This window comes from Staurois parvus, unplaced genomic scaffold (assembly GCF_062004578.1).
Source record: "Staurois parvus isolate SC_StPar_1 unplaced genomic scaffold, SC_StPar_1.0 ptg000696l, whole genome shotgun sequence".
Lineage (NCBI taxonomy): Eukaryota > Metazoa > Chordata > Amphibia > Anura > Ranidae > Staurois > Staurois parvus.
Window position 1 is genome coordinate 7975606 of NW_028318492.1, and position 27701 is coordinate 8003306.

Sequence of the window (27701 nt, forward strand, 5' to 3'; positions counted from 1 at the left end):
CAGTACTCCAGTATCCTGTATCCAGTACCCTGCATCCTGCTCTGCTCCCCTTGTTCCCAGTCCCAGTTTTGATCCTGCCCTGTTTAAGTGAGCTTCCTCTGTTTTTTTCCATTTATACTTTGTTAGTTAGGTAGTTTTAAGTTTGTTGCACTGCCACGGTTATTTCTCACTTTTACCTTGTTTATGGTTTGTTGGTGTTGGAAGGGTGCTATTTATTAATACACTTTATTTAATCATACTTTGTCCTGATTCCTTTAGGGATATCCCACTGATCTGTCATCCCTAGTGGATACCTGCATACAGTATCTCTTACATTTGTCTTAAATGTGGTTTATAACTGTAAAGCATTCATGAATTGCCTATTTACTTTTTGTAAAAGTTATTTTTAAAACAAACCAGTTATGATTGGGTTGATTTTTAAACTAAAAGTGAATATTCAATTTGTATATTTCTAATGTGTTTTTATGAAGATGTACATTTTTCCGTTTTTTAGTTCTACTTTCTTTTTCAAGTTTTACACTTGAGCTTATGTCAGTCTCTTAGAAGTCACCTTAACTCTGACAGTTTGTGCGTCTCACACACTGTTTCTAAACTTCTGACAGTGCAGAGTGTAAGGTCAGTCAATTGATATGGTAGTAACTGTCTGACCAGATTCTTGTGATTTCAGAAGTACTGTATTTTTTAAACTTTTTAAATACAAAGATTTAATAAAAAAAATAATTTTGATTGTGCCTTGAAGGTTCTAGTGCTGGCATTTCATGCAAAGATGAACTGTAATGGAGGGCAGTTGCATGCAACAGATACTGTGCACATAGCAAGAAGTGGTTGAAGAATATTGGAGGCAATTAGCAGATGAACAAAAGGTGAAAACAAAAAAAAAATTTAATTGTCTATGATACAGAGGGTTTCATTTATGAAAACCGAGGAGTGCGAAATCTGGAGCGAAGAAACCAATCAGCTGTCATTTTTTTTTCAACGCTTAATTGAATAAGCTGCAGTTAGAAGCTGATTGGCTACCATACATAACTGCACTCTCCAGTTTTAATAAATTAACCCTAGAGTTTTTTCAAACTAAATGTCACCCAGTTAGTTTTTAAAGCCTGATTTTGGAAAATGTAAAAATTATCCTTGCAGTGGGGCTATGCCCACATTGCAAGGGATAATTGTGTACTTAGGTCTAGGGGACATAGAAAATAAAAGCTACTTCCCTGATCCCTCCACTTCTCCAGGCTGCTAGAGTGGTCCCTTTAGCATCTAATCCTAGTGGCTAAGTGGTTAGCACTTCCACCTGGCAGAACTAGTGTCGTCAGTTTGAATCCCAACCATGGCACCACCTGCCTGGAGTTTGCATGTTCTCCCTGTGCCTGCATGGGTTTCCTCCAGGTACTCCAGTTTAATCCCACACTCCAAAGACATGCTGGTAGTTTAATTGGCCCCTGTCTAAACTAGCCCTAGTATATGTATGAATGTGAGTCAGGGACCTTAGACTTCATGCTCCTACAGGGCAGGGACTGATGTGAATGTGTAATAAATATATAAAGCGTTGAGTAAATTGATGGCGTTATATCAGTACCTGTAATAAATTTTCTTTCCAGTGGTCTAAGATCCTATTATCATCAACAGCAGTGCAAAGTCCACAGCAGGAGTGTGGGGGAGGGCAGGATCAAGTAAGTTAACCTCTTGCTGCTCAACCACTGCATTAAAACGGTGGCAGGGTGGGATGGCTGCGCAAAAGCATGTTTTTAAACGGTTTTCGCGGGCAGTGGGGGCACGCGCTCCCTGCCGACCCGCGACTGTCACCATTTGATCCCCAAGGGATCAATCATTCGGTTTCAGCCACGGATATCCGGCTGAAATCAGATGATCGGTCCCTGTCCTATCCTGTCCTGTGTTGACAGTTACACAGGACAGGATATGATGTCATTCTTCTCTGCCGGGCACATTCCGTTCCAGAGAGAGAAGAAGACACAGTAAAAGTGAGTGAAACACTACACATTTACAGTTAGAACACACCTAGGTCCCATTTAACCCCCTGATCACCCCCCCCAGTTAACCCCTTCACTGCCTTGTCACCAGTGTCATTGATCACAGTGAACAGATTTTTACTGATCACTGTATCAGTGTCGCTGGCGACTTCCAAAAGTGTTAGCGCCCCTCCCAGATAGCGCCAGTTTGCCCGCTAGTACACCAGTAATCCCATTTAACTCCTTGATCGCCCCCCCCCAGTTAACCCCTTCACTGCCCTGTCACCAGTGTAATTGATTACAGTGAACAGATTTTTACTGATCACTGTATTAGTGTCGCTGGCGACTTCTGATAGTGTTAGCATCAGTTAGCGCCCCTCCCAGATAGCGCCAGATTGCCGCTAGTACACAAGTAATCACATTTGACCCCTTGATTGCCAGGAACACGCTCACTTGCACGCTAAACCTCCATTGCTAGTATAGTGTCTGATTGGATCAATATATTTGATCAGATCAGCGCTATACCAGCGTTCACATTACTATAGTATCCCCAAAAACGCAGCGTTAGCAGGATCAGCCCCGACACCTGCCAGCACCTGCATTTAGCCCCTACGCCCCCCCCTTCTCCCCCAGCAAGTGCAGTGCCAGTAGATAACTGTCACTTGATACATTACACAAAAAACCGCAGTGTTCACAGAATCAGGCCTGATCTCTGTTAGCACTTGTCGGTAAATTTTTTGTAGCGGTTCAAGCAGTCCCTGACAGCCAGGCACTCTTTTTCCCATGAGTCGCACTAGGTACCTATGAATTTAGTGGCCAAAATGGCTGTATAGCAAAAAATGGCATAAATTACAGTATCTATACCGTAGTTTGGTGTTTTTTTTGTTTATAGCGCAAAAAATAAAAAGCGCACAGGTGATCAAATACCACCAAAAGAAAGCTCTATTTGTTGGAAAAAAAGGACATAAATTTAATTTATGTACAGCATTGCATGACCGCACAATTGTCAGTTAAACTAATGCAGAGCTGTATAGCAAAAAATGGCATAAATTGCAGTATCTATACCATAGTTTGTAGACGCTATAACTTTCACACAAAGCAATCAATATACACTTATTGGGATTTTTTTTACCGAAGACGTAGCAGAATACATTTTGGCCTAAATTTATGACTAACTTTGAGTTTACTATATTTTTTTTATAGCCAAAAGTAAAATATACAGTTTTTTTCAAAATTTTCGTGTTTTTTTTTTTTATAGCGCAAATAATAAAAAGTGCACAGGTGATCAAATACCACCAAAAGAAAGCTCTATTTGTGTGAAAAAAGGACGTACATTTCATTTATGTACAGCATTGCATGACCGCAGAATTGTCAGTTAAACTAGTGCAGCGTTGTATAGCAAAAAATGGCATAAATTACAGTATCTATACCATTGTTTGTAGACACTATAACTTTCACACAAAGCAATCAATATACACTTATTGGGATTTTTTTTACCAAAAACATGTAGCAGAATACATTTTGGTTCAAATTTATGACTAACTTTGAGTTTACTATATATTTTTTATAGCTGAAAGTAAAAAATATTGTTTTTTTTTTCAATTTTTGTGTTTTTTTTTGTTTATAGCGTAAAAAATAAAAAGCGCACAGGTGATAAAATATCACCAAAAGAAAGCTCTATTTGTGTGAAAAAAAGGACGTAAATTTCATTTGGGTACAGCATTGCATGACCGCGCAATTATCAGTTGAATTACTGCAGTGCCAAACAGCAAAAAAAGGCCTGGTCATTGATCCTCAGGAGTGCAAGTGGTTAAAGCTCAATTTTACTCATAACAACTTGATAAAAAAAATAATGTTCTTTAGCAAGAAACATACATTCCACATTAATAGTTATGCTATCAAAATTAGAGTGTGCTGTAAATTGCCTCCAGCATTGCTCTTGTTTCTTTTTGCTGGAGGCTGCCATTTTGCTTAAGACCAGAGTCCCTGAGCAGCAGTAAATCTTGGCACAGTGCCAAAAAAGATAGAGCAACTGAGCATGTGTAGAGCAGAATAAGAAAGTGTATTATTGGATATTAAACAGTATCTATATCTGTAAAAGGGGCCAGCCTGAAGTGATCTAGAAGGACTTAACCTCCCTGGAGGTGTTCCCGAGTGTAGCTCGGGGTAAAGTTTCAGCACCAAAAGCGGTAACCCCGATCTACACTCGGGCTTACCATGCAGCGCTGCGCTGGCATCTGTTCTTCACTTACCTTGTCCTGCACTCCCGCGATGTCCCTTCTGCGGTGTCCATGGCAATGTAATCCGTTGGATGCCGTCATCTGTCATCTAGGTTCCGTCCCCTGCAAGCGCCGGGACGTACGGGGGACGGAACGGCGGGAAATTTGAAAATGACCAAAAGTGACATTCACTAAATACACTAAAATCACATAGTAAAACATTACTGTATCAAACCATTTCACATACATTTTGTCCCTAGTGCTTTGTCTTGTGCCCTGCCTGCATTTGTACCGTTCTTTCTGCCTGGAAACTGAGAAACGTCTATGGCATCCAAAACGCATCCCTTTAGGTCAAAATCGGTTTTAGACCAGCTAGAGAACAGCGATAGTAAATCAGAACCACTTGCAGAATTGAGTGATAATGATTTGTGGAGAAATTCGTCATCAGACACTGAAAACGATTTTGCGACTTTGCTCAGTGATGTGCAAACTTGGCGCTATATTTCAAATTTCAGTGTTTTTGGTTTGATTATATTATTGAATTAAATTTATTATTATTATATTATTATTTTTTATGATTATTTATTAAATTATAGTTTATGATTTCGTGTTTCAAATGTTATCATACCGGGGATGTTTACTAGACTCTTGTTCGGACAGATTTCAGTGAGTTATTCCTAAAAATTACAGGCCAACAATAAAAAAACTATATATTTCCATGCAAAAAAATGTACCGCTTTGAGCACAGAAATATGGACATAATCAGACCACTAGGGAGGTTAAAGAATATGTAAACCACAAATTTCCAATTCCTGATATGTGGATTCTGTACCATGTACTTGTGTGAGAAAATATACTGTTCTCTTTGTATTGATTTCTTTGTATGAAATCCCTGGTGTTCCTGCCAGTCCTCTGCTTTTCTATTAAAAACTGACAACACTAGGCATGTTAGCACAGCATGGTCAGTTCTAGCTGTGCTGGGAACTCAGCCTGCTCTTCTGAAATAATCAAACTTGTGCTGACATGCCCCCCCCTGCACAATCATTCACTGGGAAGACCATTGTGCTGCTGTTTCACTTTCCCCACCTCTCTATGCAGCAAAGAACAGAAGGTATGTAATCACTTATACAAAAGGGGAAACAAATGTATTTATAATTTCTTTTATATCTATGTACAAATGTTTTACCTTTCATTTCTATTTTAAACTGTATGGGTTGCTTTACGATACTTTAACTTTCTGACTAAAGTTTCATTTTAAAGTGCAAAAACTCTCCCCAAGACTAAACAAACAGTTAAAACTTGCAGTGTGGACGCAGTCCCACTGCAAGGGATAGTTTTTAAGTTTACCAGGTCACAGGAGTGTGGAACGAACTGCACTCCTGTGATCCATAGGAATAGTATAGCCATATTAGCTTTGGCTATACTATTCCTTTAAAGGATAAGTTCACCTTTTAGAAAAAAATAATAAATGTACATTTTTTTTGCAGGTAAAAAAATGTGCATTTATTATTTTTGTCTGCAGGAGCCTGGAAAGCATTGCACCAGTGATCAGTAGATTGCTGATGCCATGCAGGTCTCCTGCAGATCTGTCAGAATATCTGCTTACCGTACGGGTTGTATGGTCAAGCAGATATTCTGACAGGGAGAATGATGAACTACCATGGCACTTCACAGCGCTATGGTAGTTCATTGAGAATTACAAGCCGACAGCCTCTAAGGCTGTTGGGATTTGTAGTCTGTTATTCACAGATGACTGTGAATTAGTGATGCAGCTGTGTGGGCGGAGCCCCGTGCAGAAACGTTTTTTTTTACAAATTTTGACAGTTACCGAGAGGGTAGATGATCCCCGCCAGCTGTCAAAGTAGGGATCGGGGGGGGGGGGAGTGGGCTTCGGTTTGAACGTAACATGTTACCTGAATATGGGTGTAACATGTAACATGTTACAAAAGGTGAACTTATCCTTTAGTCCGCATGTACACTGGATGTGTTTACAGCTTTTTTTTTTGGCTTTTGACATTTTTTTCTGCAGCCATTAAACCCCCCAGCATGTTATCCTATGTGTCCATGCACACATAGCCTGTAATCAATGTTTTTTGGCAGGGACATTTTTTGGCTGGAAAAAAACAGGACTAATGGGCTTCTAGAGGAGTTTTTTTAGCTGTAAAAATGCTCTAGCGCTGAGAAAGGCAGAAAAACATAGAAAAACGCAGTAAAGCACCACAAACCGTCATTTTTGGACTTTTTTTGACCAAAAAAACTTTTTTCTGGTAAATTAAATGCTAAAAAATGCAGACGCAGAAAATGCGGCAAAACGCGGCAAAGCGCTAATGCAAAAACGCTAAAAAAGCTGAAAAACTCCCGCTTTTAATTTGATTTTACACAGCTAATAATACCAGCATTATCAAAACACCCAGTGTGCATGGAGCCTTAAAGTTGTTTTAGGATATTATTATTTTGCTATTTAGGCTTTACAACATTGCTGAATGTTTGATAATACCTTGCTAGTTTTCAGAAATGTATTACAAGTACCCTAGTGCTGCTAGGAAATGTGATTGTCCATCTCTGTGTAGATTCATTCAATTATTTGAACTGAGCCTTTGTGTCAGCATGTCATCAAAAACTTTTCTATTTATTCCACTGTAGATGCTCAGCTGTTGTGACCATTATTTAGCTTAGCACTGTCTGCAAGGACAAGCCCAAAGGACAGAGTGGAGTGAGCCTGCATGTTAGTTTATTTTATCTGAGAACAATTTGTGGAGGTGTTTTTCTACACAAGACATGCAAGTAGGAGTTTAAGTAGCTGAGAGAATTATTGAATACGAAAGAACAGGATTGTGATTGTTTTTGTGGTAAGTGTCTACTGATACAAGAACGATCTAGAATGGGAAAAGTGGAACTAAGCTTTGGAACAAAGATTTTTTTTATTAGCTAAATAATGCTGGGAAGAACCTCTCAAAATGTGTAGGTAAAAATATATATTTTATTGAACTGTACTAAATAAGAACTATTGCATGGATCTGCAGTGCATAGGTAAACATTACTGAAATAGCCTTTTGCGTTTTCTTCTTTCTGTAAAAAGTAATGGCATAATTCCACAGTAAATGGGGTTTAAACTATATTGCTACATTGCCTTTGTCATTTCCCTTTAGCTTGCACAGCTCCACATTACACTAGGGACAAGGACTTTATGACTGAATCTTTGTATTTTCGCTACTTATGTTAACATTGTTTTTTGGGATTGTCTACATTTCATTCTAAATGTATATGTGTACTGTATATTTTATCCAGGGTTAGATTTAACATCATACTTCACTAGACATTACTGACAGATTGCATAAAATGCTAGAATGAGCTATTGGAGACTGTCTGATTTAAAAGCAAAACTGCTTTTCAGTTGAAAAGATCACCAAAAAAGAAAAAGGTAGTATGATTTAAAATTGTTTCAATAGTGAATTCCAGATTAATTAATATGCCCTGCAGCCTTTCATCCTAAATTTCTCTTACTTAATTAACCCCATCACGCCTAAGGGTAAAACAAATCTAAATGCCTAAGCACAATTTTGCAAGTTGAAATTTGTTAGTAAAACCGTACATATCACCACAACTACTTTGTACATCCAGGTGAATTATACCTTTTTTTTTTCAGGACAAATTGGGCTTTCATTTGGTGGTAAATGGTAATGGATATCTCCTGATTTTTTTTTTATTTAGCTGCATGTTTCTTGTTACTACCATAACCTACCACCAAAGAACAACCCAAAATAAATTCTCCAGCTCTTGACAATCGCAGCAATGCCATATATGTGTATGTTATTTAATGTTTGTACCCGTAGTACAACCCAGAAACAATAGTGCACATTTTGTTTTTGTCTTTTTTTACCTAAAACACACTGACACTAACTGACACTGATACCAAATATTTTTTTAAATCCTGACCTTTGACCTTGACCCAAACACTTACCCTGACACTGAACTAGATCAAACCTTGATCTAGGTATTTTTTCTTTGTTTTTTATTTTATTTTTTAATATGTATTTATTTATTTATCTTTTTTTCCCCTCTATGCCAAGGGTTAGAGAGATACAATGTGTCCTCTCTTTTCCATTAATAGAGAGAAAACAAAACAAGGGGCTGAGCTGTACAGTGACTGATCACTGTGATAGCCAAACAGAGGCTATCACAGCGTTCATGTGACCCGGAATCATGAGTCCTGGGTCCCGATTGTTAGAACTGGACCCGGTGTTCTCAGTGACACGGCGCAAATATGTGGCTCCACGGAAAAATGCCCAGTTCTGTGAGGCCGCATATTTGTGTTACGTCGACGTCAAGGGATTAAAGTGTCACTAAAGGCAAAACTTTTTTTTTCAGTTTTGGATAGAGTGGAGGGGGATTTGACCCCCTCCCACACCATCAGTTTTTATTGTTTGTGTCCCCATTAGGGAGATTCACCCTCTCTAGTTGTCCTATTTACCATTATCATTGAAAGTGAAAGTAAAAGAAAATCCCAAATTTTGGGTGGGCTTCAGAGTACTAAGAGAGGAGACATTTTCCAATGAGAACATTAGTTCTTGTGACCCTGGTAACACATCGGGAATCCCTCACTTTACCTTTCACTTTCTGTTTGGCTATGGGAATGGAAGTGAGGGGAAATCTCCCCAATGGGACACAGATGAAAAAAAAAATGATAGTGTTTAAAACCCTCCCTTACTCTATCCAAAATGAAAAAAGAATAACTTTAGTTGCACTTTAACTAAAAAAGTTCACAGTACGCTAGGGACAAGGACTAGGTAAATAGTAAATGGAAACAAAATATCAGAAAAAATATCCAGATGTGTACATTTTGAAGGTTTGTTATGCCCCTTCTAACCCTGTTGCCCTATGCAGTGGCCCTTGAGTGACCTATGATAAATAAAGCTAATTTATACTGTATTCTACACTCATGTGATAATAGATAGATAAATAATAGATAACTATGCTTTGCTGGAGACACACTGCTGCTTTTGGACTATCACCTTAGATATTCAATAGCACTCTGATAATTCTTTGACATATAATTACCACTTGACCTCTGGAAGATTTACCCCCCTTCCTTACCACACCATTTTTTGCTATACGGCACTGTGTTAATTTAACTGACAATTGTGTGATCATGCTACACTGTACATAAATGAAATTTATGTAATTTTTTCCCCACAAATAGAAATTTCTTTTGGTGGTATTTGATCACCGCTTGGTTTTTTATTTTTTTGCACTATAAACAAAAAAGACCACAAATTTTGAAAAAAATACTTTCTGTTGTTAAATGTATCCAATAAAAATTTTCAAAAAATCATATTTCTTTCATAAGTTTAGGTAAATATGTATTCTGCTATATATTTTTGGTAACGAAATCCCAATTTGCAAAAAAGTTGTAGCATCAGTAAACTATGGTATATACACTGGAATTTTTATTTTTTTATAATTGTAATTGGGACAATCAGCAACTTATATCAGGACTGCGATATTGTGGCAGACAATCTGACACTAACACTTTGGTAGGAACCAGTTACACTAATATAGTGATCAGTACTAAAAATATACTCACTGTACTAATGACACTGGCTGGGAAGGGGTTAAAAAGCTAGGGCGATCAAAGGGTTAACTGTGTGCCTAACCAGTGTTTATATGTGTACTATATGATGTTTTTACTAAGAGATGTATTGGATTTTATTCCCTGCTTTGCAGGGAAACAAAATCCAGCACATCGCCGCTGACAGGACAGAGCTCTGCTTTGTTTACATATGTCTCTCGATCAGTTGGTGCCGGCAGTCATCCATTGGCTGGTACCCACTAATCAGCTTCTGCTATTACTGATCATCCCTACCAGGAAGTACAGAATAACACATTTATACGTTATTCCACACACAGCGACCACTCTGTAGCAGTAAAGCTGCTATAGGGTAGTCGTCAAGCGGTTAAATTATTGTTGTTTATTTATTTGCAAGTCAAACTTGTATTCTAAGGGATATATTTAGAACACAGTGACTGTGACATTTACCAAAGATTCACTGTAGTCATTTCTTCTTGCTGAATATATTTTAAATTATAGAAATTGCATTAAAATAAAATAGACTCTAAAGCATTACTGTTTACTTTTGATTTAATTGTTTTGTTTACCTTTTTGTGTCAATCATTGTGTGTTTCACCTTTCTATTACCTAAATTTGACAACACAAACCTTCTAGTTTAATTATTGTATAAACTAGAGAGACATGGTGTAAAATAGAGACTAGAGTGTCAGAACAGAAAACAATAATGCCTCTGATCTTTATAGATTGTCCCCAGTAAAGTAAAGCCAGCCATACATAGTTCAAATCTTGGCCGGTTCAGCAGGTATCAGCCGAGATTTTAACCATCTTCTATGGGCAGGCTGACTGTACCCAATTTGATTGTTGTCCAACGTGGGTTAAACCAGCCCGTTACATTTTTCACTAGCAATAATCACTATGTTTTCCTGGCAGAGAAGCTTCCCCCCCTGCGCCTCCCCCCCCCACACACACACACCAGGATAACACAATAGCTCTGTGGGACAGTCGGTGTTGATGGGAGAGTCAAGCAATTTTCTTTCCAGCAAGTCTTGGTTCCAGAAAAGAAAATCGCATCATCTATTGGTCAGCTTTAGTTTTCAATCTGCATCTAATCAGGGTAAAAACTTCAATCCAGAGACAAAACAACACTAATCTTATCTTTAAACATTTGTGGTTTGTACATCAGACTCATAAGTTAAAATTGTTAAGTACATGATACATTTCTTTTTATCTGTGGAAAAGAATATTTTATTATCCAGTTCTGGCAACCTTAAGGTTATTAAATATCATTATTTTAATACATGCAAAAGAATAGCTGGAAAAGATCAAGGTCATCAGCTTCAGCCTATTGTTTCCAAGTGTAAAATAATTCAGATAGGCTGACTGAATTTACTAATTGCTGCTTGGTATAGTTTTTCATGTTGCTGATTGATCCTGGTATTTTTCGTTTTCTAAAATGACTCTACAAGTGCTTTTATAGGGATACCTATGAAAAAGTGGCAGTGTTTTAAATCTCCAGTCTTAAACTCAGAGGTGTTAGCTAGAGGGCAGAATAAGCATCCAGTCATTCAACTATAAAGAAATTGAGAGAAGAGACTATAATAGCATTCAGGATCACTGAAGTGTGAAAATTTGTTTAAAAAAAAAAAAGTATGAAAAGGGCTTCTTATATTTAATAGAACTCTGAAGCAAACCTTTTTTATGAGTTCTTTAAGATACAAACATTACAAAACGTACAAAAAAATTAAATAATATCTAAGTAGTAGTAGTATACATGCTATAGAAATATTCAAATATGTGTAAAGTATATTCTAATATATGGCAAGCACTGATATCGAAAGGTAACAATGCTTAAAAAGATGTTACTTCACAATACACACCTGATTGTGTGGCAATTGCTTCAGTTACGATGTGTTAACAACTGCTTTAACATGCAGGCTTCTGCTGTGCAAACCAGAGATGGGCTACATTTTTTTAATCTGATTTTCTCTTCATTTCATATATAAACTATCTGCAAAATTGTGACAATCATGGTTTTAAACATGATATGATAGGGCAGTGGGAGAGGAGCATGGTGTTGTGGCCACTGAGGTCTATAAACTGCTTTAGATTCCATCAGAGTTGGTTACAGTGTTGTAAATGTTGTGCTAATTTAGGAATTCTGTGAATGGCTTTCATTTTTCCAGGGACCAGCTGACCATAGAATATAGTGGGAAATTCCAAATCTAAAATTTGAGAGCTGTCCCCTGCTTAGGAAAGAAGGAAAATTATTCCAAAGGGGACACTTGTTCCAGTGACAACTGTCTAGGGCAAGCCATAGATTATTGGATTTTCATAAGGTGGAAAAAAAAATTGGTCGATTCCCCACATCTATTCCCCCATCAATACATTTAGTGTTGATGGGGGGAATCCCTCCTGCAGCGCTATTGTGCTCTGCCAGCTTGGGGCATTTGCAGATGGCAGAACACAAAGACTATTGGTAGTAACTATAGCCACCTGCAATAACTGCAGGTAAAAAAAAATCCAACAGGCTGATTGTACCCAAGTCAATCAATGGATCAACTTGGGTAAACCAGCCTGCTCATAGATGGATCAAATTTCGGCTGACTTAAGATAGAAATATTGTCCTAGCTTTGAAAAGATTTCCTCTCATTTGTTGAATTTCTAGAACAGAAACAACTTTTAATGATTCCATATCTAACAGTAGTAAAAGATTTGGCTATGGGCACCCATTAAATGCTTGAATAACTTAGAATTAAAGATGCAAGGCTACTGTCAGGACTCATTTTTCTAAAGGCTATAACATAATAATTGTTGCAAAGTTAATATACTTATATTTAATTGGTGATGTGGTGAGGCACAGTTAATCACTTGCTTTGTCTTTACTGCTGTCTTTGCTGATGCCTTTTACTCTGGAAGATTGATCTCCTTCCACCCATGGGCCTACTGTGTCAGCCCAGGCACAATAAAATAAACATACAGGTTCTTCCTGAAGTCCATTATGCATACATTCCACTTGAGTTACTACATAGAGGACACTCCCCTCAAAGAGTCCTGGTTATCATGCTAGGGCAATAAAAGCAATATTAAACTATTAGGACTGTTTATGAAGAACGTATGTGGGCATCTACACTATTTGAAATGAAGTCAAAGTCATGGATTCTGGGTTATTCTGGCAAATGTTTGATGCCTGTCATAGAAAAAAAAAAAGCAGTTTGAAATAAAAAATTTCCCAGCTGTCACCTGCATAGGAAAGAATGGGAAATCTTCCAAATGAGACACTTGCCCTGGTAACAACTGTCTAAGTAACTAGAAAGAAAAAAAATGACACTCAATCATTCCTCCAAAAAATAATAAAAGTTCTGTCTGGAGATACACATTAAATGCTTGAGCTATTTAGGATGAAGAATAAAGAAATACTCTCAGGCTCTTCAGCCTAGGTGAGACTGATTATACCTTTAAAACGGTTGTTAAACAGTAGTTGTTGAAGCTCATGACATTGGAGAACACTACAATTCAGACAGTTTGCAGAGCTTCTGCAGCCACTGTGCACTTTGCAAGTGAAGCTGCATGTATTTTGCCCAGTGATTAGTGTATGTGGTGAAGCTCTGCTGATTTCCATCATCCAATCGTGGGCATGCAAAAATGCTGTTTTTTTTTTTATTTTCCTTGCACCTGATTAGCTATTATTTACAAAGTGAAGTTTCTCCACATTCACTATGCTCTGGGGAACATTAGTGCAACTGCACTTTGAAATTTGAAAAAAAATCTTTAAATAAAATGTGATTTAAAAAACATTAAGATTCATTTATAGCGTGCTTTATCAATTTACTGTGATGCATTTAGCAAGGCTAAGTTAAGTGTTTAATCAAGATGTGACATAGAAGGGTAATGTGGGATAAGCATGCTGGAAGCATAAAGATCTGTATACTCTCAGTTTTGCTCATCCCTAGTTATGAGTTATAGGAGAATATACTAGTATGTTGAATATCAATGCTACATATTAGTATTTGATATATCTGTTCCCACCAGATGGAAAATCAGCAGTGCCTGACAACTGTACGGTGGCATACTTCACTCATTATAAAGCCTGATACACACTGCAAGTTTCTTTTCATTCAACCCAGTGGGCTGAATGAAAAAAAACTGACAGACCATTGTAAAAGTACAAGCAAGGCTAGTGCAGTGATCCCCACTTTGTCTTTGTATTCTGACAGGGAGACTTCCCCCCACTAGAATACACTGATCAGCGCTTGCAGCCATTGACTGCAAGTGCTAATTGGATGCTGGTTTTCCAACATATCCCTTCAACAAAAGCCAGTCATCAGACCAGTTTCTGTCAGACAGATAGTCGTACACATGACCGTACGTTGGCCGCTTCCTGCTGAACTGAAGGATTTTTGGACAGTGTGTACCCAGCTGTACACTGTTACCAGGCCTTTGAAATGGAATAATAGGTGTACTTCTAGATAAACCTAATTAAGCAAAACCTGCTGTAGTGGAAAAGTAGTTGACATGTTAAGCTTTCATTGCCATCAGTACAGGCTTCCTAGCAATTGAAATCTGTAGTATTTTTATATTGCTTACTCAGTTTTGCTTTGAGCTCTTCAGATGGTAATGTATTTTTAGAAGCCATCTATAAGGCATTCATTATAGTAATTATAATCATGTTGATTGACAGCAAAATTTGTGCTCGGTAGTACTGACTGTTGAAGAACTGATTTTTTTCAGACAGAATAAAACTGTCTCATATTTTCCAGTGACTGAAATACACTGCAGCATTGTAAAGCAGTAAATGCTATGATCATGGACCACATGATAAAAATATTGTCAGGAATAATAGGTATGGATTTCCCTACTCCACTGAATATTTATATATTCTTTGATATTTAATTTTTGAAATGACTCATTTGGAAATAATTTTGTTCTACAGTTTTGAAAGCTACATTGTTAGCAACACAAATGATTCTTTCAAACAAATTACTTCTGAAGAACCAAAGAATGATGGCTTTTCCTCTTCCTACTGGTAGTTTTAAGGGAGTAAAGTTAAATCATTTTTGAATAAATATCAAATTTAATAGTTTCATTCCTGCTTCTTAATGAATTGTAATGATTGTTCTTGAAGTTGCAAAGCAGAAAATGAAGTTTAAAGGAAAAAATGTCTTTGATGTTGTACAGTAATTGGTGTCTGACTGGACTGTCAAAAGGATATCAAGAGGTGACATTGCATGAATAAAATGCTAATCAAGTTATGTATTCTGCTAAATGAATTTTATAGGTTTTAGCAATACTCTCTTGTTCAAGGTGCAAGATTTTTTTTTTTTTATTTAAATATTTATTAATAATTTTCACAGGAATAACAATAAACAATTTCATCTCAATCATCATAAATATACGATTTTTTCTTATTATTTCAATTACCCCCCTCTTAAAACCTTAACCCCACCCCCCCACCCCACTCTGCAATTCCTTGACTTGTATCCAAAGCAAGCATAACCTACCCAATTTTTCTCTATAACGTTCTACTCTTCACTTTCTCCTACTTATTATGAAATTTTCCCATTTTTCCCATTTCGCGAGATATATCTCCAGCTTATCTTCCTGTAAATAATATGTCTTCTCCATCTCCCTAGTCCAGTTTACTCTCTCTATCCACTCCTCCTCTTTCGGTATTTCTTTTTTCTTCCAATATTTGGGGATCAGGCTTTTTGCTGCGTTCAGATAGTACCCTAAACCTAATTTCTTCTACTTACTAACTGATATCTCTGAACTGTGTAGCAGGCACAACCCAGGATCTAACCCGATGTTCAATTCAGTGATGTTCTCTATTAAATATATTATTTTTTTCCAGAATATTTGAATCTTTGGACATTCCCACCAAATATGAAAAACTGTCCCCACTTCCCCACACTCTAGCCAACACCACTGTGATTTCTCCGCACTTATCTTACCCTCCACACTCGGAACAATGTGCCATCTTGTTAGACATTTGTAATTTAATTCTACGTCCCTCAAACTTACATTTCCGTGAACTAATCTATTTATTTTCTTCTGTTTTCCTTCATCTAATACCACCCCCATATCTCTTTCCCAATTCACAATGTGCAATGGTTTAGTGTTTGTGTCTAAATCTGTGAGAATTCTATATACTTTAGCTATTCCATGTTTCCCATCATCCCGTGAGTCCAACAACCTTTCAAACAAATTCCAATCCTTTTTCGTTCTCAGGGGTTTTGGGAGGTTTCCCCAAAAACATTTTAATTGATAATAACGCCACTCATCTAGCCTAGTGAATATATTTCCCTTTTCCTTTTCCAACTCTTTAAAGGTCTTCAGTTTCCCATCCCCCATTATATCTCTGAGTTGGACATCCTCCTTTATAAACCATCTACCTGTTATCTCTTCTCTACCTGGTGGAAAAAATCCTGTGTTTCTTAGTGGCATAAGTATAGAATTGAAATCCCATTTCATATATCTTGTATTTTATCCCATTCCCTTAATACATTTACAGTGTACAAACTTACATCCTCCTTCAATCCTCTATATTGTGTCGGTAGCCATATTATTCTATTCAAATTGGTTCCACTAAGTGTATTCTCTATTTTTACCCAACTTTTCCCCTCTAAATTAAACGTCCAATCAAAAATTCTCCCTAATAATGCTGCTTTATAATATCTCTTTATATCCGGAACTCCCAGACCACCCTTCTCTTTATCTCTACTTAGTATTTCATGGGACACCCTCGGTGCAAGATTTATAATAAATAAATTATTTGTTAGAGGTTTGATAAGCCAAGCTTTGATAATGCACTAGTTAAAAGAAAGTGCATTACACTTTACTTACACCTGAACAGGTCATGTGCAATAGACCTAATGTAATTTCAGAAAAAAGTTGAGATTTTTAGAAAAAAAAGCCAAAAACATATAGAAAAAAAGGATCTGTTTGCAGCCAATCCGCCTCAACACGCCAGCATGGGCAAGCCTGAATTCATCCAAAAAGGAACAAAAACACTTTTCATGAATTATTATTATTATACAGTATTTATAAAGCGCCAATAGTTTGCTCAGCGCTGTACATTACAGAATGAATAATTAGGGATTTTCCTTTCTGTGATAGTGAACTAGCACTTCATGTCTAAGGACTCTTTCACTTTCATGCAAATACAGAAATGGTTCCTATATAAGTCATGCAGAATGCAAAAAGCACCCAAAGTGACTTGATTCAGCTTGAAACAACTCAGAAGTAATAGCTCACAAAAATTCGAAGGCAAATCAAAGAAACACAAAAACACATAAAAGCACAGCATTGGACTGATCCAAACTTTTTTAATAGCCTTTTGGAACATAGGTTTAAGCATAAATTGAAATAGAATAGTAATATAGCTATCTAAGAAATGTAGCATCAGCACAGGCGTAAGGTAGATTAAGCAATGAGAACACAGGATTTCTAGCTTTCCCTCCCAGCTATGAAAAACATGAAAAGTTATTTTTTTTGTTTAAATGGTTATTTGTTTTGAATGCCCTTCATGTGAGGCTTCGCACAGTGCAGTGCAACACTGTGCTCTCTTGACACCCCTATTTCTATCTCTGATTCAGATTCTCACAGCCTTCTTTTGAAAAGTCTGTATTTCAGCAAGTCCCATATGGGACTTGGAAGATCACCCTGCTGTTCCAGATATTGGGACTTTTACAGTTGTTACAGATACAGATAAAGACCTTCCCAAAGCGTTTGATGTGTAAAGTCCTCTATGTGAACTTAAGACAAGCAGTGGAATCATGGCTTTCTCCTGCCTTGGTGTAGGAGCATTTTCTCTAATAAATAGAATGTATTTATAAGTGATCTCTGCCCACTGTAGGCACTCCAATCATCCACCTCAACAAATATACCAACCATGTTAAAGATTCCACTAGCAGGTAGATTTTTAACTTAAGTCTTAGCTTTAGTTAGATGGTGATAACTGTCCATCCCTTTTTGGCAATGACTCGTGCATCCATGTCAGTGTGGATCAACTCTCTTAAACAAGACTACACCATCTCAAGTTAAAACCCTTGTGTCCTAGAGCTTTTGGAACAATTGTCTGGAGCTCCGTGATCCATCCTTTATGGTCACTAGGGATGAAGTAAATGCATTGAATGTTAAAAAAAACATTAATGCCCATTTTTTAGGCTAGCAGACTAGGGATCGTCAAATAAATGGCATGGAGCATTGCCCAGGGAACCATGTACCAAAGCAAAACTTTTTTTTTTTTATTTCTCTCTGGTGGGAAGCAATGCTATTAATAATGCTTAAAGGGCAATGTTAAATGTGTGTTAAAAACATGCATAGGGGGATGCCCTACGCCTGTCTGTGAATTGGCACATGTGCATAATGTATACAACTTACTATAGCAAAACTGACATTTATAAAAAAAAATGCTCTTTAAATTGTTATCAATTGATAGCTTCTGGCTGCTTACTTCTATGTGTAAACAAAGCGACTAGAGACTCCCTTACCAGACCCTGGATCTGGTATAGCTGTTAAAGGATAAGTTCACCTTTTAACACAAAATAATAAATGCACATTTTTTGGTCAGAGTGGTGGGTGGTCCTTTTGTAACATGTTACACCCTGAATATAGATGTGACATGTAACATCTTATGAGAGGTGAACTTATCCTTTAATGGGGATCCCCAGGCAAAACTAAACAGAGTGGAGTTCCCCGTAAATATACATATCAGGCCCTGATCCTTGATGATCTGGTCTGGTATAGATGTCAAGGAGGACCCCACCCAAAAAAAAAAACAATAAAAAACAGCATGCTCCCTTAAAATCCATACCAAACCCTTATCTGGGCATACAGGCTAGCAGGCCAGGAAAACAGATAAAGGCATGCGACCAACACTCTGAACAATATCAGGCCCATTGCCTCTTACATGTTAATGAGGACAAGGGCCTCTTTCTCCACAACCTTGGTCTATGGTTGTGGGGGTCTGTAGCTAGGGGCTTATCAGAATATGGAAAACAAGGGAGCTTCTAGATACTCAAATATGAAAAAAGGATAAAAGGTATATAGTACCCTACTGATTCACAAAAAAATGTACTGTAAATAGTAAATATAGTTACCAAACTTTTTGACAAGTCCTGTATTAAAAAATAAAAACCACCAAAAAAGTTCCATGCTGTAAATCCACCATCAATCATGTCATCCAGTGATGCCAATCCTTGTCAAATCACAATGTACGATGTCTGACATGCTAAGAACAAAAACCCACTGACAGGGCACTGCATCTGATTGCATCACTGACTTGCAGCAAATGATAGCTCCCAAAGCTTTTATCTGGGATGTAAACAAAGAGGCGGCATGTACCTGGTGATGTCATTTCCCAAATATGGCCATGTAGCTATATTTGGGCAACGATGTTAGCCTCTAACCCAGCTGCCAGCTGCTTCATTAACAACCCTTGACAATGAAAGAAAAGAGCTGTAATATCTAGTAGTGGTAAAAATTAGTTAAAAGTCCGGTATTTGAATGAATTCCCAATGTTTTGATAAACCAGGAGCTCATTACTGGTTGTGAGCATCTAAGCTTGTATATCAATGGGTGTGATGTCTGTTCAGATGTGTAGCACACTTTGGTTTCATGCCTACCATGCCAAGGATATGCTAAAGGAACATTTGGTTTACTTACTCTTTAAAGGTAGACATCTCTTTGATGTGTTTGTCTTAATGCAGGAAAACTATGTAGGTGGTTCATCATCTACTACAACAGTAGTAACTGGTAGACAATGATAGTCTACTTCCAATTCAAACAGCAGGTCTCTTGATCTCAAGCTCTTTGCATTTCTGTTACCCTTGAACTTTTGCAAGTGAGAAGTTGTTTGTTCACCCTCCTAGGTCACTCACTGGTTTATCTCCTAGTAGTTTGGATGCTCAAACTTCTCCTTGTAGGTCTACTCTAAACCTGCATATTTAGATACCCCTTCTGGCATTACTCTACCCCATAGAACATTTTTTGGAGTGGATTGTTTACGTTACCTGCACTCTGGAATCTCTGGTTTCTATCCTGTTAGAAATCTTTCCTGGAGAATGGTGTTCCATTCAAATCCATTCTTCTCTCTACAGCATGGTCTTTTTACATCAATTTGATTTGTGATGCTTGACTTACTTTAAGCCCTATCCCTCTTTTGTGGGATTTAGTGAACAGGGATCCGTTCCTACTACTTTCTTGCCTAACTCTTCAGTGTACTCCAGTTTTTGCACCCTACCCATGGCATTAAAGTGTTACTAAACCCACAACAGTAAAATCAATCTGTATATGCAGTAATGGGTGCTTGTTAAACTCACTGTGGCACTTAAGTGGTTAATCCTCTGCATTGTGTAAACGGTTTTAATTCTGTATTCTCTGATCCTCCCCTTCTTCCAATGTTCGCGACTCATCTGCTGATAGAACAGAGCTTTGGGGGAAAGATGCCCATGCTCAATTTGGTGTGTATTGCTACAGAGTTTTTTTTTCTTTGGAGAGTGCATGTGATCAGCACAGGGCCAATCAGCACTGTCCAGACAGAAGGTCTGCGGTGCTGCAGTCTCATAGCTGAGAGGAGAATGAAAACTCCTTCTACAAGCTTTAACCAGTGCTCTGCTGGACACTGATAGAAGTCAGAAGACTGCTCTAACTGCTGATGAGAAAAGATATTTATCAGTTTATATTTACTAAAATAATTACATTTCCATGTTCTGTGTACTCCTTCAATGTCAGAATACAATAACACAGTGGGGATGATTCCAGAATCCACCTCAAATGTGTGGATGGGGGAATCGGTTCAGTTTTTTCATTCATTCAGCCTATATATTTCCCTTCTCTCATATTGGGAGCATTCTTGCTATGGATGTATTCAGTTACCTTCTTCTTGAAACTAGGTCTACAGATAGTTATTCAATTTCAGGGTATATCTCTGTTGGTCAGTCTCTAATTTGATCTCTGCTAAACTTCATCTGGAGGATGAAAGATTTTTACTGGGGGGAAAATGGACTAATTCTCCTCCCTCGACAGTGTTCGTAGAGTGCATTTTGTGTTTCCACATTGTTTTAATACTAGACTCATGTACCACTTCCACATCCCAGCATCTGATTGTCCCCACTTTAAAAAGTAGGATCCTGCACATGTGACCCCTTTCTTCTACACCTATTTTTTGTTGCAATATATCCTCACCTCTGCTGGCCCTTTTATAAAAATGCTAAAGATCACCCAATCCTTTCTTTTTAAGGAATTTTGGGTTACTACTCTTCCTTTACTAGATTAATGTTCATTCTGTTTCTCTATTTTGATTTGCTGCTGTGAAGGCTGTCACATCTATGCAGACCTCTTGAGACATTACCTATCAGGAATATCCTATATTTTAAGGATCTCCCTCTCCTTGAAGTCAAGGGTTAAGAGTTTCTCTTAAGATGTAGGTTGCTATTGATCTTTTAGTTTGGACATACCTTGCTTGTCTAACCTTACTCTCTGTAAAGGCAAGGACTAGGTATCCTGGGTTTCATCCTTTACTCAAATAAATATCCTTTTTGACCACCTTAGCTGTTAATCTAAGTTTCTTTCATGATTGGTTGACCTCCATATTTTCAGTTGAGGTTTGTTATTCTTTTGGGTAGAAGTTACCCCTTAGTGCTGATTACCTGCCCTGGTCTGGAACACCAGGTTGATCCTCAGTGCCCTTTCCATGGTTGGTGTGGTTTCCAAATATGATTTGGCTCTTTTTCATATAGCCTTAGCGCAGGCAGTAATTTCTTCAAGATACTCCTTATGGTAAGATTTATTGAATCTCTCAGTAACAAAGTACATACCGGTACTTAAAGTATGGAGCCCCTGAATTCAGTTTTCTCACTCCACACTCCTGGCTAGAAGCATAACATCTTTATAGGTGTATATTTTAGGAACAGAAACACTAAGAGACCCTAACAAATACTTCACCATACCTTTCCTTACCCCCTTTTTTCTTAGTCTTTCTTTCTTTACTTTATTATCTTACATTGCAGGCTTTAAATTTCCTTGATACTTCACAGTCTAAATATTTGGAACACTACCAAGAGTACTAAGCAATTTCTGGATATGGCTTGAGCCTGACACCTAGCAAGTTATAGCTCTCTCTTATTTGCTCTTTTCTTTTTTCTCTGCCAACCTGAAGCTTTTTCTGCCTAGATGGTGTTCCACACATATGGTATACAGGATACACCATGGTATGGGAAAACGTTTTATTATCTCAAGTACTACTACTATTACACATTTCAAGACTGTAAGATTGAAACTAGCATCTGTTTCTAATGTTTTTCAAAATATTAATAAATATATTGACAATTTAAAAATGCTGCTTTCCTTTTATTTGCTTAACATTCCTATAAAAATCTTACTTAAGCCAGCAGTACATTGTTTGGGTCGCACCGATTTTGAAAGTAGTTCCTGCACTACTTTTTGTGATTTCAGGTACAACTTGCATAGACATCTGTGCATGAGTAGCACAGATGTCTTCCAAGTCACACCTGAAGTCTCATTGACATGTGACTTTGAAATTCCACAGTCGGATCCAGTGTGAACCCGGGCTTAAAGGCAACATGGTATCTATTGCAAGTTTATTTTTAAATTGATGCACTTAATCTCAAACACGTTTCATTCAGCATTAAAATTTACCAGTTGTTGGCTTGGGTATATCTTTTCAGTAGGGAGGATGTTTTTTCTCAACGATCCCTAACATATTTGTAGCACAAATATTTAGGACCCTCACACTGAACATCCCTTTTGTGGATAACTATTAACTTTAGCTTGATACTTAAAAGCAAGCAAGAGTAGGAGCCCAAAATGTCAAACTTCACTCCTTTTTTCAAAATTTCATGATAAATATAATCACCAAAAAGTTTTGGTGTACTGTATATCAGTCAATGATTCTCTTAATGTGTTTAAAATTCAAAGCTATACAGTATCTAGTTAAAAACTATTATAAGACATATTTCTCCCTTTATTTTTATGTTGATATATTTTTCACTCTTTTTTTGGACATCATCTTTCATTAGTTTTCCCTCTTGCATACTCATATATACTTCCTCTATTATTTTGTTGTTAAACTCTTCTTTAAATGTAACACTCACCTCTACAGCTACATTGTCAAAAGTGGTTATATCTGAACAGATACATCTTAACCTACTATATTGCCCTCTAGGTTTGGCTTTGACTATATGTTGTGGGTGACAACTTTTAGCCTGCAAATTATAATTTTTGGAAACTAGCTTCCTGCATGTGCTAGTAGGGATACATCCTGTAGAATCTACCTGTATAATCAAGTCTTGATAATTGATGAAAAATATTATCTTCACATGTAAATTTAAAATTATAACTGTTTAAATAGGCAATTTTTATTGTTCAAATACTTATGGTTCGGTTCGGTGGGAGGAGCGCCACACCTCTGCAGGTGAAAATCATGTTGAATCATCTGAGTATATGCACTATAAGTACATAGACGCTCTGATTTTTACCATCAATAAGGATTTGAAAATACAAGATGGAATAGTAGAAGCATATACTCTAGGTATGCACAAGGAAGAGAGAGAGAAGGACTAATAAAATGTCAGGGGAGGAAGAAAAAATAATTCTAACAATAAAAAACAGAAGGAAAACATGTTGTTTAATCTTTTCTACTAGATACACTGTCGATATGCATTTTATTACTTAGAGAGGATCAATAATGAAAACGTACCAACACTTTATGGTGGTCCTATTTACCATTAACTTTTTTTTAAAAAGGGAGTTAAAGTATTACTAAACCAAAACTAAAACTAAACTATGACCCTGAATTCACTACATCCAGTCTTCAACAGTACACAGAACATGGAAATGCTATTATTTTAGTAAATATAAACTGCAAAATACCTTTTCTCATCTGCTGTATATACCAGTCTTGTGACTTCTATCAGTGTCCAGCGAGCACTGGTTAATCTTGTAGGAGTAGCTTTTATTCACTTCTGACTGTTCTATGAGGCTGCATGACCAGGGGCGGACTGACCATTTGAGCACTCTGGCACTGCCCGTGGGCCCGAGTTCAGTAGGGGGCCCCATGAAATTCCCCTGGTACCTTTTATAGGCTTTTTTGGGTGTACTTTGAGTTTGAGCAAGGACACAGGGGCCCCATGATCCCCTATTGCCCAGGGGGCCACATGAGTTGTCAGTCCGCCCCTGTGCATGACCCCTGGCCTTCTGTCCAAACAGTGCTGATTGGCCCTGTGCTGATCACATGCCCCATCCCCCCAAAAAGTAACAAATAAAAAGCTCTTTAACAATACACACCAAGCAGAACATGTGCAGACTTGCCATTGCTGTTCTGTACTATGGCAGATGGATTTGGGACAGTAAAAAAAAGGGAGGATCAGAGAAGACAGGATCAAACAGCCTTTTTACACAATGCAGAAGATTAACTCTTTAGGTTCTACAGTGAGTATAACAAGGATGCTTTACTGTATATACAGACTGATTTTACTGTTGTTGGTTTAATAACACTTTAAGTTTGTAACTCATAAAGCTCTTACTTTGGGTAATGGTCTATCACCTAGTGTGTTTAATTTGAAGTGTCATGCTAAAGGTAATTGGTTATCCAGAAAAGGGATGTATGGAAGGGGGGTCCTTGGTGTTTACGCTAAAAAAAGTGTTGGCATTTGTTGTGAAATAATATCCACCTTTCCTGGAAGATTTTTCCAAACAAAATGATAATACCATCTTTGTGTTGTATGTCATCACATGCAATATCTGTTATATACAGTATGTAGGTCAGGCGATCATCTTAATGATATACGTAGTAACAAAAAAACTGATTTCGCTAAATGATTAGATGTGCATAAGTATGTGAGATATTACAAAATACAAGTGGTAGAAAAGATTGAGAATCCAGTTGGAGGTGAAGATTTTCTATTGTACTGTATGTTTACAAACAGAATGGAGTGGCCAAGAATTTGTATTTACCAGAGATAGAAATGACGTTTTTTCCTTAAATGTCACTTTTGCTGTGGTAGGTTGTATATTTTGCAAATGTAGGTTCAGGGCATCCCTTAAACATGTTATTTAAAAGAATTTTTCATTTTTAAAGTATACATTTGAGCATTACTAAAATCACTGCCCCACCAAACAGAATTTTTTTTGTTTTATTTTGTTGGGTTTTTTTTGCTTTGGTTCATGTTTCTTAGGGCACTTGTCTTTCTTTGGTGATTTATTTTGCTAATTAGCCTAAACAATGGCTAATTTCTAAGATTTGGCTCCCATTGATTTCAAGGGTGTTTGGATTCAGCATCCATACTCTCTTCTCATTGGCACACTGGCTGTGTTTGACAGTAGTGGGAACCAATGGCTGCCACTGCTGCCTCAGCCAATGAGGAAGGAGAGACCTGGGAGAGTCAAGGCTCTTGTGCACATCCCTGGATCAAGATGGGGAACAGGTACGTTTTAGGGGGTCTGGGGGCGCTGCTGCACACAGAAGGTTTTTTTACCTTCATGCATAGAACCACTTTAATTTACAGTTATTTAACTTTTTTTTTTTACACTGGTGGATTTTCCAAAAAATGTGCAAATTTTGATAATGAGTTTGCTTTCTCAACCCCTCAATCTTTTTTTTTTTTTTTGTTTGCTACTAAAGAAACCATGATCTGCAGGTCAAATGTAAATACATACTTAACTTTTTGAATGTTTACATTGGAGAATTGTCTGAGTAGCTTTTAGGTCAAATATGTTTTATTTTTGAAGGCACAAAAGTTTAAATACTACTAACTTTTTCATAGAAAATTCCTACAATACAGAATCCTAGAAAGTCACACGTCTTGTTAAGTCTACCAAATAACATGTGCTATTGTAGTGTTCTGTCTTAATTTATCCATTATGGTTACATTAGCAGAAAACTAAAAATAAGAAAATGTTAGAGCCCATTTTTTGATGATCTTTAAACAACATTAACATTAAGTTAAGTTTAATATGACTCAAGGGTGCATAGTTCTGTAACAGAATGATTTAGACATGTACATACTGTATTGTTCCATTCATAATTCATACGGCATTTGCAATTGTATTTTGCTTGCAAAAGTTCTGCAGAGAGCAGTATGGTTCCACATCAGTTTCTGATAAACAGAACCTATTAAAAAGCAGGAGGAGGCCATTTGCCCTGTTGTAAAATGTAAAACTTTTTTTTAGGTATTCCTATAGTAGTCTAATAACATAATATGTTTAGCTTTCTGCTGCATATGACTGTGTATTTGGCATTAGGTGTGTATTTTCCTATGAATATGTTATCCTTTAAAACGCTAACACTAAACATTGTGTGCTGAAAAACCATGGTATAAAATAAAATTCAGAATGTGTTAATCTATCTGCTACTGTATACAGAAAATATGTCATTTAGAAAAAAAAAACAGGTTAATATATTGTATGTAGCAAAGGTATTTTTTTTTTAATATAACTAACATATCTAATTTTGCATTACAGTAAAAAATACTCACAAAGACACTCTTTTGTAAGGCTGTAGTAATTTCATATTTTGGCAGAATTGTTTATAATTAATTATATACAAAAGAAAAGGACCTAACAACTTTAAAAATCATTTTGGATTTGAACATACATAACAAAGAAAAATTGCAATTTTTTTGATCAGATACACTTTAACAGTAGCGTTTTTTTTGTTTCAGTTTGGGAAACCTCCAATTGAGGATCTGTTCAATGACCTTCAAGATGGACGAAGACTTCTGGATCTTCTTGAAGGCCTTACTGGTCAAAAGCTGGTAGGTTGCCATCTTTTACTAAAGCTTGTTCAGTTATCATTCTAATCATGCAGTCATAATTCTGCTTTTATGGTAAATCAACTGAGCAAATTTTACTTTATTATATTGGCAAATCAAAATTAGCTTTCAAAAACAAACAGAAAAACATTCTTTTGAGATTAATTCAGGAAAGTGAAGGGATCAAAAAGAAATGATTCAGTGGGTAATAGTAAAGTATTGTATGTTTCTTGGAGCATTTTTCAGATTCTTTCTCCACCCTTTAGTCACCCACTTCTTGCCTCCTATACAATTTCCACATACTGGAAAACTTTTTATGGGTCTTCCTCCCAAGTTCCAGATTTCCACTTATTGGTTTTGTTAGTGGTTTTCTAACACCCCGCTTATTGCAAAAAGTATTGTATAAAAAAGTATTATATGTTAGCCATTGATGCAGAAAGTTTGGAGCTTAAGTGTTACTGACTGATGTGCCTAATTTAAAGTATTAAATATGCTTACGGATGCCTCAAGTCCCATCCTCAGTCATAGTACAATTTTCAATTATTTTATGCCTGAAGAAGGGATCTACGGCATCTTGAAAGCTTGCAGCTTTATTGACTTATGTTACCCAATAAAGGGTATCACTTAAACTCCAAAGCATCTTCATTAACCATTGTATAGAAATTTGAGTCTCTGCGGAAAAAATGGTCCTGATGCTCACTTTTCCAGCTTCCCTACCATAGGGATATCACCAACTCTATATGTGCTTGAGCCTAGCAATTGATTAAGAGCCTAGAGAACAGTTGTATTAGAAGAAGGAGGTCACATGCTCCCCTGTACCCAGTTTTTTGTGGTGGATAATGTACAGAAAATGAATGTTGGGTGGAACAGTGAAAAGGTATCAGTGTGTTAGGGGAAGTTTCACTCTGCCCATTCATCCTGAATAGGCAGACTGATGGCGTCTCTGTAATTATTTACTTCAGACAGTACGAAATGCTATCTTCACTTGAGTTGAGCAATTCAACGCTTCAAAAGTAAGTGTGATTTTATTTCTTCATAATATTATTTGCCCTGTGCAGTGGTCTAAATGGAAAGATAAAAGATCATTCTTATTTATTAAAACACCACAAATAGAAGTTTAAATGTGAAAATTACAGTTAATAAAATGAATAAAAGATACCTCACATTTTAGAGCAGTTAA

The 27701-nt window shown here is 37.0% G+C and overlaps 1 protein-coding gene across 1 annotated transcript in view; it reads left to right on the forward strand.

Moving 5' to 3' along the window:
* The window catches only part of DMD (dystrophin), a 2676943-nt gene that overhangs the window by 179846 nt on the left and 2469396 nt on the right, over positions 1-27701 (forward strand). The window contains exon 2 of the mRNA XM_089653005.1: positions 26432-26524. The gene's annotated coding sequence lies outside the window, so the exon portion shown is untranslated. The remainder of the gene's footprint in view (positions 1-26431; positions 26525-27701) is intronic.